At 49.1% G+C, this 14,898-nt stretch overlaps 2 long non-coding RNA genes across 2 annotated transcripts; one reads left to right on the top strand and one right to left on the bottom strand.

Annotated features, from left to right (window-relative positions):
* The first annotated feature begins 4,534 nt into the window (after window positions 1-4,534).
* LOC140685478 (uncharacterized) lies at window positions 4,535-9,250 on the top strand. The gene is made up of 5 exons (XR_012058716.1): window positions 4,535-4,623; window positions 5,267-5,412; window positions 8,133-8,349; window positions 8,547-8,607; window positions 8,991-9,250. It is a non-coding gene; the product is annotated as an uncharacterized lncRNA (long non-coding RNA).
* On the bottom strand, window positions 5,610-6,246 carry LOC140685477 (uncharacterized). Its single transcript, XR_012058715.1, has 2 exons — window positions 6,159-6,246; window positions 5,610-5,823 (listed from the first exon to the last, which is right to left on the bottom strand). It is a non-coding gene; the product is annotated as an uncharacterized lncRNA (long non-coding RNA).
* Window positions 9,251-14,898: the final 5,648 nt, after the last annotated feature.

The following is a 14,898-nucleotide window of genomic DNA, read 5'->3' as shown; positions in this document are numbered from 1 at the left end:
AGCCCCCGGCCCGACCACTCAGGACTCAGTTGCAGCCGTTGTTTGGGCATTAGCACAAGCATATGATCGCTCCAGAGCCAAAGGCCCCAGGGGCCTCTCTCCCCTTCCCTCCCCCCCCCAAAAGCCAGCGAGAACCAATTTGATGCAGCAAACTGGGTTCACCCACTTGAGCATTGTGCCTTATCCTCTAAGGACAGCCATGCCCTGGATGACAGACGTGATGAACACAATAAGCTGCAACCTATTCCCTCCAATGAGATTGATGGAGGCATGTGGCTACAATGACCGAGATGCTTTCCATTCAGCAAGTGCTGCTTGAACATCACGCGCACTTACCTAGACGCTGTGTAAAGAGGTATTCGCTTTCACATCACTGGGAATAAATGTTCTCATAATAAGCTTATGAGATTACTCACAGTAAGCTTTTAAATACATTTCTCTGCTTCTGTGCTACACATAGTCGATTCCGTGGGGGAAATGAGGCATTAACATGGGGAAGAGGAATCCGTAATCACCGCAGAATGATCATCTGTGACTCCTTACTCCAACGCAAAGACGTTCTCTCCTCGGCTTCGAGGCCGAGGGGCAGCTGGAATAGGACAATACTCAAAACAAGTTAGGACAAGTTGGGTTTGCTTCTTCTCTGTAACTGTGAAAAAGTGTTAGATAGTTGTGAAAATGGGTAAAACTTTTTGGAAGACCCCGTTCCTACGCAAGGAAGAGCGAATGTCCTTTGAGTGAGGCATGACTGGCGTTCAGTTCTGTAGCGGCAGGGGTGGCTGGCCAGGGCTCTGCTGCTCCACACCCGGCAGGAGGGTGACTCCAAGTGCCCCACGTCTGACCCCGAGTCACCCAGACCCTGGGCCACTCCCCAGACCCCACTCTGCCCCACCTAGATTTTGATGCTAAAATGTTCCTTCCCACGCCCCACATCTCCACATCGATTTCACATCCTTCACATATGCACAGGCCCGCGGGTGGTTGGAACTATGGAGCCCTTTCATTTAAAGCAACGCTGTTGTATTAACTCAGTTTGCCCCTCCTCGTTACACTCAGTGTGGCATCTGCTTGCAGAGAACAGAGCTGGGCAGGCAGTGGTGAGTGATGGAAAACCTGGCCTGGGAGGCGGGGCGTGGGCACCGGTGCTGGATCCCTGCCTGCTGGCCACATCCAGCCTCCTCCTCAGGTCCTGGGTCCTTGTCTCTGAAGTGACAGGCTCCACCTGGGCTGCCTCTAAAGCCCCTGCCGTCCCAGAGAGCCCAGTTCACAAGTCATGCGTTTCTGCGGGCTGTCTGCCAGGTACATCCCTTGTACAGACGGGAGGAATTCCACAGACTTGTGATGAAGCCAGCTCAGCTCATCAGCCCCGTTTCCTCCTGGTGGTGGAAGCCGGGCTCTTGCCAATTCCAGTAACTCAGTCACTTCCAGTTTCAACGCTGTTGCTTTGGGGTAACCCTGCTGTCAACTAGGATCCTCCCGTTTCTCTTTCCCTTTCCTTCTCTCAGGATTAGATCTGGATTAAGGGACGTTTTGCTATGTCTGTGACGGGGTGGGGGACAAGAGCAGAATGTGTCTGTCCTGTGGTTTTGCTAGATGTTGCCTCATCTCAGGAGCTCATCGGTGCCTGGTCCCAGGCTCCCTTTCCTCCCATTCCCTCCCCTGACCCCACTGAACCTATCTTGTCTGGAAAAACAGCTCTTGGGTTATCCTGAATCTCCCTCCATGATTGATTCATGGTATCATCGTTGGTGGTATAACACGCACTGTGTGGGTGAGGGAGCCATTGGAGGATGTGAAGAGAAGGCCTAGTTCATCCTCATGGGAACTTAGGAGAAAAGAAAGACAAAGCCATACAGAGTTTAGGTTGGGTGGGGCCAGGTCTTAGTGCTAATGATGCAAGCAAGATGTCAGCCTCCAGGAGAGTTCCTGCAGATGAGTACTCCACGATAGGTCCGCCACCAGCTTTCATGTCCCCAGGGTGAGCCACAGCCACCCCTCAACCCCCCCAGGAGACCCTCAAAGATCAGCCAGTCTTTGGATCCAGCAAATGATAAATGCACTTATAAACGTGACACACATCACCCTCGACTTCCATGCTGCTCCCTTGGATAAGATTCCCTTCTCGTTTCTTAACCATTAGAAACAGCAGAGTATGACACTCAATGTGGATGTAGACATGGGAAGAAAACGGATGGAAAGAAAACATTTCAGCTGCTGAATGGAAAGAACTGGAACATGGAGCCTTAATTTTCAGAATCTGAGCACGGCTGGGATGGCCCTCCAGCCCTTCGCCTTGATGGATTCACATGTGGACCAATAGGAAATGAGCCTTTTGTCCTGCCTTCCCGAAACAGTGAGTCCTGGGACCAATTTGAGCAAGCTTCCCTCCCGGTTATAGCTGCTCCTACCCTCACCCCACCAAAAAAATTTATAAGGAAACAGATTATCTTGAAACCTGAGAAAGGTCAGAAATGACAGATGAGACAGTGCAGTGGATTGAGCCTATTTTGCAAATTGCAATCCAGAGAGAGGGAGGGGGAGAAGGGAGTGGGAACCCTTGGCCGTGGGTGAGAAGGAAGCCCAGGACCAAGCTGGCTTAGGCGCATGTCCACAGCTGGGGAGTGAACTTGAGGTGTGTGGATTGGGGGTGGGGGTGGGGCCAGAAAGGCTTCTTGAGCAGAACAGAGCTGGTCAAGGAGGGTCGGGGGAAGATGGAGGAAGTGGATGAGCCGCTGGGGAAAGATCTGGGCAGAACAGTGTTGTTTGACCTGATGAGACGATTGCAGAGGGACCCGGTGTAGGAGAAGAGATGGCCAAGCCGGAGACGTGGTTACAGGCTGTTGAAGATCAGGCTTCAGGGAAGAGGGGTGGGGTGGGAGCATCGGGGGAGTCACTACGAAGAACAGTGTTGCAGGTGCAAAGCCGGCTGGGCCTGGTCAGAGGATTCAGATGGGATTGTGCTGAAGGGAGAGGTACCAGCAGAGGAGAGGCGGGCTCTGGAGGAGGAAGCCGCGGTCCCTGGCGGCTGCTGGTGAGTGATGAAAACCCGAGAGGCAGTGGAGATTACCAAGGCTTCAGGCTTGCAGAAGCAGCAGGACACTGGCACAGCCACGGGGACAGAGGAGTTGGGCAACAGGGCAGGCTGGGTGAGGAAGGGTGGGGAGTGTGAGGTCTCGGGGCTGTTTATTTTCCGCTGCAGACGTCCCACAGATCTTGGTACGTGACTTACAGAGAGGAGAGGCCAGGGTGTGTGCTGGGGTAGGTGGCTGGTGGGAGGCAGTCTTGGGCAGTGCAGGCTGACCGGAGGACTGACAGGGCCCAGCTCTGTGTGATGAGGAAGACACGGTGCGCTCCCTGGAAGTGTGTAAGGCAGCCAGGAGCTTTGTCAGCCCTCTGCCGCGTCATCTCTGAGCCTGGAATGCTGAGACCAGAGCCAGGACACGACCCTCTCCTTTCTCCTGCATTTGATGCATCATGTGTGCATTCCCCCACCGTACTGAGGATGAAATAGTTAAGAGGAAGCCCCTGAGCTGCAATCCCTGAAGAGTTGTGATGGACCACACACCGAGTGTCCCAGCACCCCTGGGGCTTGATCAGAGGAGGATCCCAAATTAAGAGGTCACTCTTCCCATCAAAAGAAGCTGAGTAATATCTCTTCTGACACAAACTGGAAAGAATTCAAATGCCACTGGCCAGAACAATGGGTTTTCAGACTTGTGGGGCCTGGTAAAGGTGGAGAAACCCCCTGCAAAACAGCAGTCAGGAGTAACGGGCATTTGAGTGAGCCTGTGGCAGAGAACAAACCTCCTTAGGAATATGATTACCAAATATTTAGTGCGTAAGGTGAAATTTGAGCATGTCCCATGTGGATACATAGCCCTTCCTGGAGGTGTATGACAAGATCAATATGGAAAATGCTTAGGAGAATCACCAGGCCTTGAAAACCCAAGATGGAGAGGACTTCAGACCAGACCAGAACATTCTCTTAGCCACCTCTGGCTAAGAGATTTTTGTTTTTGTTTTTTTATTCTTTAGGGAGAAGAGTTTGGGAATTTACACCAGAACTCCTTTCCATACAATGTACAATTGATTGCATAAAATAATAAGTTAGTTGGAAGTACCCAGATTGGCCTTATTTCACAGCGTGGGTTCAAGCATTCTCGATGCTTCCTTTTATCTTCACAAGGGCCTGGGTCACAGCCAGCCACCAGCTATTATTATAGCAAGATACCTGCACAGGGCGGACCCCTTCTGACTCTTGCAGTTAAAATCCTGGTGCCCGGAGTTTCCAGGTAAGCAGCAACCCTCACACAATGTTGTCTGGGTGTGCAGCCTGTAGCAATGGGGCACCACGCCCAGAAAGACAATATGCCAAAATATTAAACTCTCCTACTCAGCCTCCATGTCACGTAGGACACGCATGGCCTGGCACAAGCCAGGCCCTCGCAAGACGTCGCGGCTCTTGAGAGGGTCATTCAGAGTGATTCAGTACTTTCATATTGCTCTCAACTTTCTCAAGCTGGTTTTTTTTTTTTTCCAGGTGTTCCATGGTCTGGCCCCACCTTGAGTGACAGCATGGCAGAGGGGATGGAACAAGGGACTTTGGCTCCAGGCAGAAGTGAGGTGAGACCCCATGTCTACCTCCTTTCATGGCTGCATAAGCTTGAACATATTATTTAACTTTTCAGAGCCTCAGAATTCCTCCTCTGTAGAGTAGAATTCTAGAAGCTACTCAGGGCTATGGAGAAGAGAGAGGTGGGCAGCTGAAGGGTGCAGGATGCTGCCTGGTCTGTGGGAGCTGCTCCCCAAATGTCGTCGCTGCCCCTCCCCCTCCCTAGGCCACCCCCTCACTTCCCCTGATTCTAATTCTTGCTTCATTCTTTCTAATCTGGGAATTGGCTGGGAGGCCTTGAGCTCTTTCTCTGATGAATGCTCATTCTTAGACCCTCCCGTTCCCACACACCCTGTCAGACCCTGATAAACACCCTCTAATATTCACGAAAAGTTCATTTCTCCCGCCTTTACTCACGCTCCCCTCTTATAAACAACTCCTCTTCCTTTAAAAGAAGACGGACCGGCCTTTTGTTTCTGGGCCGTTGTGGACGACTTCCAGGTGTGTGAGCGGGACGCCAACACTCCGCTGCCTCTAACCTGGCTCTTGCTGGGACCTAGATCTTTTTCATCACGCTCCCCATCACTTGTTCCGGGGTCCCATCCCCCACGTGTGTGAGAAGGCAGCACGTCTGTTTTCTCCCTTCAATGCCAGGACCACTTTGTAACCCAAACGCCGCATCCCATTTGTGTCAGAGGCCCAGCGGGACAGCTCAGGCCCAGCGGGACAGCTCAGGCCCTGCGTGCGCTCTGGCCAGCCCCTCCTGCCACCTCCGTATCCTGCTCGGAACTTCCTCCCAGGTAGGCCCTGCTCCCGAACTTCCTCCCAGGTAGGCCCTGCTCCCGGGTCTCCACGGCTATGTGTTCGAATGAAAGGGCTGGGGTGATGACCGGGATCTCCCTGCTTCCCGCAGGGAGCAGATCAGTCTTTCCTTTCCCTTCAACTTAAAGTCAGCTTCCTCCAGGAAGCGGGTGTTCATTTCACCCGATGTCAGAAGTACCAGTGAAATTCTGGAGTTTTTATTGGAGAAGCTGAATGGAGGGTTTCAACAAGGGCTTAAAAGCAGGTACTTTTCCATAGGTCCTGCTCATCGAATTATGTCAGGCTCCTGTAGGTCCCATTCATCTAAAGCGTGTCCTTGATGTGCAGTTTCCCCGTCATCAGCAACACTGCAGACGAAGCAGTCTGCAGGGTTTATTTGTTCTCTCTTACTAAAAACAAAAACATGGAACTGTTGGTGACTGAGGGCTGCCCTGACATTTAGAAACCCCAAGGTGAGCATTGGTCCCTTGCAGTGAGCTCTTGTAGAACCGTGGGGGTAACAGATGGGGCCCGATAAAACCCGGGGCCTGGCACCTGCAGCTTTTAAACAGTGAGCTGCGGTCAGCTGCCATCAGGAGACCCAGGAGAGCATCTTGTTTATTTCCACTTTCCCCGCAGACATCTCTGGCAACATGTTGTTGCTGTTTTGTTTTGACTAAGTTTGATTCCCCCACCCCCATGATTAAAAGAGAAAACAAGCTTTGAAAAATGGCCTAATCCTTACCCAGTGTTACTTCATGGGAAATCACCAGCCTTCCCAGAGTGTGGAGTCAGGGCAGGCCTGGTGCCAGGAAAAGGGATTTGGAATTTGGAAGCTTCCAATGTGTTGAACCACCATTGAAGTCTTATGTGAGTTTGACCAGGGTTCCGCAACCACAGAAACGGGAGGTACCCTAGGTTGACTGCCAGATTTTTAAATAAGGAAGAAATTTCAAGATACTGCAGTGTGAAGAACGACATAGAGTATTATAATGCTTATAGGTAATAGAATGTAGAGATGGTGTACGTACTGAGAATCTCCCCAAGGCCCCCCAGGCAGGGCTATGATCCCGGTTGATAGTGAAGAGGACAAAGGTTTAGGGAAGCAATGTCAGTGGGAGAACAGAAGTCCTGCCCCATGGGCTACACTTGAGAAGCTTGCCCTTGACCTCCAAATCCTGGTGATGGTTTCCTCAGTGTTAGCATGTATAGATGGCACGTTACAAACGTAACCCATGCTCTTTCTAAAAACATCCAAACAACAGAAATATTTAAAGTATGTAAAGCAAGAGGTGAGGGCCTGCCTCCTCAGAAGGGGTCAGCAGGGCGGTGACCATCCACCTGGACCTTTTCCAGGCACGCACACCGAGGACTGTTTGTTTTACTGAAAGTTACATCATACTCTGTGCATTGTTCTGTGTGACAGTTGCATCTTTTATTCGGAAGTGGATGTAACGTAGGGTGGGAAGTCAGTGCCGGGTCCGCATCAGAGCTGTGGGTCGGCTCCCAGCCCCTTCTGTTGCAGGCTGTGTGTTTTGGGCAAATTGCATGACTTCTTTGAGTCTCATCTTTTAAAATGGGTATCATGCTATTTAACTGTCAGAGCTCTAATGAAGATTAGAGGTGATACGGAGAAGATGCCAGGCACATGCTAAGTAGCAGGCATCATGGTCATTTAACATCAGCTTTAAATTCTAGGGTAATTTTTATTTGAACTTCCAAAATGCTGTATTTTCCTCTTGATCTGAGGGAGCTTGGTTGTAGTTCATAAAGACGCTCTCTTAGATGCTTTGTTTCAGTAAATTCTCAGTGGGTTTCATTCCTGTTTTCTTTTCTTTAAATTGGTGGTTGTCAACCTTGGATCCACACTAGAATTCCTTGGGAAGCCCGTAGAAACCCCAAACCAGGCCACACCACAGAACAGCATGAGAATCTAAGCCTTTGTGCTTTTCTGAAGGTCCCCCCAGGTGATGCCAATACTCAGGCCTGGCAGAGAAAAAACCGTCAGTCTCTGTGATGCTGCGTCTCTCTCAAGAAATAAACATAGTGGCAAGAATGGAATCGATTTCATTCATTCAAGGTGTCTGTGTTACTGGGAGAGTTTATTACCTTTCCTCTTCCAGTGTAGTATAATTAATATAATTAATATTTATATATTATAAATATAATATATAAACACAGTAATCAATATTACATTAAGTACAATGTAATACATAATAGATTAAAATATAATATATAAATACATTGATTAATATCTACATTAATTACAATGTAGTAAAATTAATATTTAAATACACATGTGGAGTGAACGCCAGAAAAAATTACTTTGTAAAAAATTTAAAGTATTGCAAATTGTAAAGTATATATTTTTTATTATAAACACATCAAAGAATATTTTGAAAATAGAAAAAAGCAAGCAAGCAAGCAAATCCCAGCACCTTTACTTATATAACTTTCTGCTGGTGTGCTAGCAATGGAGTATATTTTTTCTATAAATAGATTTTAAAATACATAATGATCATATCACACATTATGATTCCATATGCCTTTTTATTAGTGAACAATTGTAGGGAGCAATTGTATTATACAGAAATTGGCCTCAGGCTGAAAGCACTGAAGGAGCTCAGGGCCAAGTGTGATTCCTTCTAACGCTGTCCATGGTGGGGAGTCTGCGTTCCTTCAAACCCTTTCTGTTACCTTGATTCGTTTTGTCTTTCAGAATGGAATAACCCCATGGAAATGTCCAGGTGATACGGGGATTGGCTGGAGTTGTTTCCACAGGAAACTGTGAAGCCAGAAACAGCAATTTGTTCTCCACCGTGAAAGTCTCACTTTTTAAGAAGCTCTTCCCAAAACCCGTGGAAAATGAACAATCGCGTGGCTGGGGGAGAAGACTCGCCTTCCACACCATATTCACACACTCTTCCCCCCAGAAGGTAAGTGCAGAGTCTGCAACGATCTGTTCTTTACTGAGAACTCCTTTGGTTTGTCCCTTCTCTGGGACAAGTGCTAGGCTGGGTGTTTGTGTGTGTTTTCTCACTTTGTGGACTCACATTTGCCTGGAGTAATAATTGTTCCAAAGAAACAGATTCTGGCTGGACCTTTGGAAGCTCACTGGTCTGTCTGCCCACAGGTATGCAGAGCAGCCCAAGCACAGAGAGCGAACAGTCGGCTCGATGTTGGCCTCAAAGCAGGTGTGTTGGAGGGAACACGTCGTGGGCAGAAAGTATTTAGACAGGTGGGGTGCGAGGGCAAGAAGCTCCCTTGCGGAAGAGGTTCTGGGGAAGGGAGGGAGATTTCCAAGGTCATCTCTAAGGCAGAGGCACCTTTGTGGGGTGTGGGGGAGGAAGCTGGTCCCAGACACAGCTGCAGCCGGAGAGGTTACTCAGCAGAGCAATTCCACAACCAAGGAGGGGACCGTTCACCCTGGGGTCCCACAACCTCGGGAAGTGCCCCCTGGCCCTCTCTTCATCACAAAGTGAACCCAGTGAGAAATGGAGGATGAGCTGAGGACAGTGTCAGCAAAGGGAGGTCCTCCATAGATGTATGCTGACCTCCTGCATTGATCTAACTCCAGGAGAGGAGCCCCCACCTTTTGGGGGACCCGCTGCCCTGCCCTGCACAATCTGCGAAGATGGTGCATTTCCACCCATGGCCCTCAGTGAACTGAAGGCAAAGGAGCCTAGAGGTGACATTGAAACACGGACTGGACAGTTTTGACAGCCCAGGAGGGCCTGGAGACAGAAGGGGAGGCCCTTGGCACCTCTTAGAAGGCGAAGCGGCCAGTGATGAGATGCCAAGGAGGAGGAGTTTTAGAATAAAATGGATGTCCCCCCAGATAACCCACCAGTGATGATTCTTTGGTCAGGCCCTCACCAAAGCATTCCTAGGCACCAAGAAGAAAGACAGGAGTCGCGACCATGACCGTTCCCTCGGCCCCTTCGAGCCCCCCGCGCCACACGTCTGGTCCTCTTGAGTAAGTCAGCGGCTCACAGGGTTCACGCGGTTCTGCTGCAGGGAGGCGTCCCGCCTTGCTTCTGGTTTATTTCCATCAGATTTTATTACAGCTTCCCACGATTTTCTTTCTTTGTGTTCCTGGTTGGTTGGTTTTTCCTTCTTCCACCGCACCGGACAGGAAGCCCGATGACGGCAGGGAGGGCGTCATCGGTCTGCGTTAATCACCTCTGTGACTAGACGGCGCCCAGCACAGAGTAGGAAGTTAATAACTATTTGCTAAATTAAAAGAATAAATTAAAGAATATTAACGAATAGATAAATACACGGAATTTATTAACTTACTTTAACACAAGGTCAAGCTACAAATCCTTCTCCTGTTTTCACCTGTTTCGCTCCGTGCCAGCCTCGGTCTGTGGTTTCAAATCTAATCCCAGCACATGGGTCACTACTTGGTCGTAATTTACCTACTTCACCACCAGGAGGGTGTGAGATGGCTGAGGGTGTCAGGCTAGAAAGCCTGCCCCCTGATCTGATCCCTCTGGCCTTCGTGACACATTCCGACCAACCTGAAGACCTTCCAGACTCTTGAGTGCACCGTGCTCCCTCTCACCTCCGGGCCTTTGCACATACTGTTCCTTCCAGCTTCCTCCTGCCCCTCCCCTGCTTGGGCCCCCACATTGAGTTGAGGGCCCTTCACTTGGGCTCCTATAACATCCTGTGTGTCTCCAATTTCACACTTAGCTCATTAGCTTATAACTCCATGTTCAAGTATTTGTTTTTATTTACTCATTTATCAATAAATATTTATTGAGCATCCATGATGTCTTAGGCACTGATCCAGGTACCCAGGATACAGAAGTGAACAAAATAGGCAAGATCTCTGTTCTCTGGAGCTTACATTTTAGTGGAAGGAGACAAGCAATTGGCAACTAGAGACTCACATAATATGTCATGTGTTAATATGTGCTATAAAGAAACAAAACAGGGAAGGCAGTTAAAGAGGAACAGGAGGCAGAAGGCTATTTCAGATAAGGTGCCTAGGAAAGGCATCTGACAAGGGAGTGTTTTACCACCAGCTGAAAGGAGTTGAGGGAACGAGCTATGAAGATGTCTGGGCACATAGTATTCAGGTGGCAGAAACAGCCAATGCAAAGGCCCTGAGGCAGGAACATGCTTGACATAGTCAGGACATTAAAGAAGCAAAAGTGGTGTGACCAGGCAGAGTGACCACGTCCCCCTCTATCCAAGCTGTAAGCTCCATGAGGTCAGAGACCGTGTCCACCGGGCTCAAGGCTGTGTCTCTAATATCCAGCACGGGGCTGGCACATGCCCTAAAGGTGCTGAACGAAGTCACATCTTGAAACAGTGCTTCCCCATTTGTCTTGTTTCACCGTCAGGTCCTGAATGAGATGGACCGTGAGGGAGACACTGAGCCTTTGGACAAGGTCTGGGCAACAGAAGAGCTGAGCAACTAAACAGGAACAGCAAAGGGTTGAGGAAGTGAGGAACTGAGAATAAATCTAAGGGTCCTGCTTGATGTCCCAGGGGTCAAAGCTCACTGTGGCAAAGGCTTCTGGAAACGGTTTCTTAGAACCATACTGTGTTATTAAAGCTGCGCTCTTTTAAGTCACTAGTGACTGCACACCAGATAGATCCAGTGTCCGTTACTTACTGGCAGGGTCTGTACTGCACTATGCGTTTTCCGTGGGTTCACTTGGCGTGATTGTGTTGGAGATGAGATAAGTCTCCATTTTACAGATGAACAAACTGATATTCAGAGTGGTCAAGTCACCGGCCCAAGGTTACACAATCAATGGCTGAGACAAGCTCTGCACCCAGGCAGCAGGATTCCGAAGTCTTCGCTCCCAGCCACCACACCATAAATGCCACCTCCTCCCAGTGCACCACGGCGACAGCTGAATGCAGGCAGGCTGAAACTCAAATTTGAGTCAGACTTGACCCCAGATCAGTGTATTTTCAAATCAAAGGACAGCAACTGCCCCCCACCCCCGTTTTTCTTCTGGATTGGGGTCAAGCCTGCAGAAATGAGGGTGACAACCAACCAGAGCACAAGGAATGTCTTTGACAAGAAATCCACGTCCCGCACGCAATGCTTGAAAGTAACTGAGGGCAGTATGCCTCACGAGGAGGGGGCCTGGTGAAAAAAAGAAGTCGTGTCTAGCCAGGGAACGTCTGGAATTGTTCATGAAAAATGACAGCACAGCCCTGGAAAAAACCGAGCCATGCTTATCTCTCCAAGCCCCATGAGATGCGTAGAGCTCCCACTCAGACAAGTACCAGCAGGAATTCTGGTGGCAGGAAGGACAGCAGCGCCCACCACAGGGATCAAGATATGCCTCCAAAAACAACGGGGAGTGATTCACTTGCTTACAACGTGAAGGATGCAGGGAGATGCCTTGGCTGTTGTTGCCTGGCATCACCATCCGGATCCTACGGTGGGAACTGGGAAGGGAATGGTTGAGTGGAAGAGCATCACGTTGCTCCGTGTGACCTCTGACACTGTCACTACCCTATTCCAAGGGCACATGGAACTGGTTGTGATGACGAACTCAAGCCCTGCGGAGGGTGGCAGGTTCCCTGAGAGGACCTTTCTTAGGAGTGACGTGGGCTTTCCCATCTCTGTCTCCTTTCCTCTTGGATTCTCTAAAGAAGTCAAAGGGACTGAAGGCAGGAAGTGGCCTTTATCCTGTGATCTCACTGCATCCCACTCAGTGCTTCAGTGCCCAAGGGGAGGCCTCTTCCCCAAAGCGATAAGAAGAGCTGCTCTCTGGAAGATCTGAGCTGACGGCAGTCTTGTCAGCAGGATGTCGACTGGTTGATCAGGGGCTTAACTCGCAATCTCCAGGAGGCTCCTGTGGCTAAAACTGTAAAGAGCTCACATGATGGCAAAACAATTGAGGAATTCATCCCCCAGATTGGAGGGTAATGAGCAGATGCCTGGAAGATGATGGGCTGGTTCCCTGAGAGCATCACGAAAGACTTCAGCACCAGATGAGATCTCCTTCCTGCCCTGTTACTGACTTTCTGGATCTTCTGTGGGAGTACCGACATCTTCATCAGGAACAAGGGTTACAGGGCATCTGTCCCTCAGAGGAAAGCGAACCCGGGAAAACACAACAGGATTAAAACAGCAGGACAAGCTATGACGGTGAAACTAACAGGATACGCCGGAAGCTGGTCCGAAGGCAGCGCGGCGGTGGAGCTTGTGGCTCCGCAGTTCTCGGCTGGAGGGTGCCCGAAACCCCGGCACGGGTCCTTGCCAACCGCAGCTTGAACCCCGCATATTTGAGAGCACCGGGTTGTCACTGCTGTTTTGTTTGTTGTGAACGTGTTAAGTAAGAAGCTGAGAGCTGGTAGTTGTCAGGAAGCCAGATCTTTCCAAACACAGCACAATGATGTTTGTTTGTTTTTTATGTGTTTCCACTGTTTCTCAGCAGCAGAAAAAGTACTCCGTTGAGAGTTTAGAAACCTGGGTCTGATTTCAGTCCTTCAGGATTTTAGAGCTTGTGCAATGCCTTGGGCCACGCCTAATGGAAGGTACAAAGACGAACAGTCCAAGGCAGCTGCCCTCAGGGAACTTGCATCCAAATTGAGGAGACAGGCAGATAAAAACCTGAGAGCATAAGGGAGGAAGTAATAGTTGCTAAAACGAAAGTGTCAAGTGTTAAGATAACACAAAGGATGAGCAGATTAGTTTCAGATGGGCGAGGCTCTTCATGCGCAAAATGCAGGCAGGGCATCCTAGGTGGAGGAGATTGCATTTTTTAAAAACCCACAATGAGATACCACCTCACACCCATTAGGATGTCTACTGTCAAAAAGTAGCTGGAAAGGGGGTGGGGTATAGCTCAGGGGTAGAGCCAATGCTTAGGATGCAGTAGTTCCTGGGTTCAATCCCCAATACCTTCATTTAAAAAAAAAAAGTAACCTATAATGAAAAAAATATGAAAAGGAACAAATGCATGTATATGTAGGACTAAAACATTATGCTGTAAACCAGAAATTGATACAACATTGCAACTGACTATACTTCAATAAAAATAAGTAAAAAAGTAGTTGGTGAGGATGTGGAGAGATCGGAACCCTCGTGCACTGCTGGTGGGGATGTAAAATGGTGCAGCCGCTGGGGAAAACAGCATGGCAGTTCCTCAACAAGTTAAAAATAGAGTTACCACGTGATCCAGCAATCCCACTTCTGGGAGCATACCTGAAAGAATTGAAAGCAAGGAGCTGAACAGATATTTGCACATCCTTCTTAAGAGTAGCATTATTCGTAATAGTTAAAAGGTGGAAGCAACCCAAGCGTCCACTGATGGATGAATGGATAAACAAAATGTGGTCCATCCGTACAACAAAATGTTACTCATCCTAAAAAAGGAAGGAAATCCTGATCCATCCTACAACATGGATAAATCTTGAGGACATTATGCTAAGTGAAATAAGCCAGTCACAGAGACAAATTCTGTATGAGTCCACTTCTGTGAGATACTTGGAGCAGTTGGATGCATAGATACATCAAGTAGAACAGTGGTTGTCAGAGGCTTAGGGACAGGAATCGGAGTTACTGTTTCATGGGTACAGAGTTTCGGTTTTGCAAGATAAAAAGAGTTTCGTGGGTGGATGGTGGTGATGGTTGCACAACCGTGTGAATGTACTTAATGCCACTGGACTGTACACTGGAAATGGTTATAAGATGGTAAGTTTTATGTTACGTGTATTTCAACACACACACACACACAACACGAGAAAGCTCCCAGAACAAAAAGACAAGAAGCAGCAGAGTGGATTTAAAGGGAAGGAGGAGTCTGTGAGCAAAGATCTTAGGAGATGGAGCAGCAAATAGAGGCAAATCAGGTCAGGCCAGGCCAAGTCAAACTTTGGCTCCAGGTTGTGTGACCACGAGAGCAGAGAGGATGAAAAGAAGAAATTCAGAGCAGGTGATCTATGGGGAGAAATAACCATGTCTTGAAAATTACACAATAAACATCATGGTCATGCTATGTATACATACATTTTATGCTCTTTCATTGTAAATGTGGCCCCCGGAGCTGTCCCCGTCATCATTCCTGTTATTGAAAGTGGAGAGAAGCACCCTCAGCCCATGTTAGAAAAGCCCCGCTGAGCCGTGCTCCTCACCCAGCAGCCAGAGAAGCACTCTGTCTCCGGTGAGGATCCTGGGAAGCACGTCGAAGTCAGGTATCTTAGAGAAAGCCAAGGCAAGGGCCCCTTTACAGAGATGTGGGTGGAGAACACGAAGGACAGGGTGGTATTCTAGAGCAGACAGTGGGGACTGTCACCATCCCGAGCCGTGTAGGGTCAGGGTGGGGGTGGTTCCTGGATCAAGAAGGGATGAGTCACACTCAGAGGCTGTCTTGAGAGATATGGTGACTTCTGGTGCCTGGATGCAGCCAGTCCTAGGCAACCCCACAGGCAGGGAACCTGGGGAACAATACCCTTCAGTCACCCCTCCTTCTGTCTGGGGCCTCCTGCCAGGGCTTCCCATTGGC

Source organism: Vicugna pacos, chromosome 14 (genome assembly GCF_048564905.1).
Source record: "Vicugna pacos chromosome 14, VicPac4, whole genome shotgun sequence".
Classification (NCBI taxonomy): Eukaryota; Metazoa; Chordata; class Mammalia; order Artiodactyla; family Camelidae; genus Vicugna; species Vicugna pacos.
Note: the sequence above shows the minus strand (reverse complement) of the source record. Positions and strands in the feature narration are given on the sequence as shown.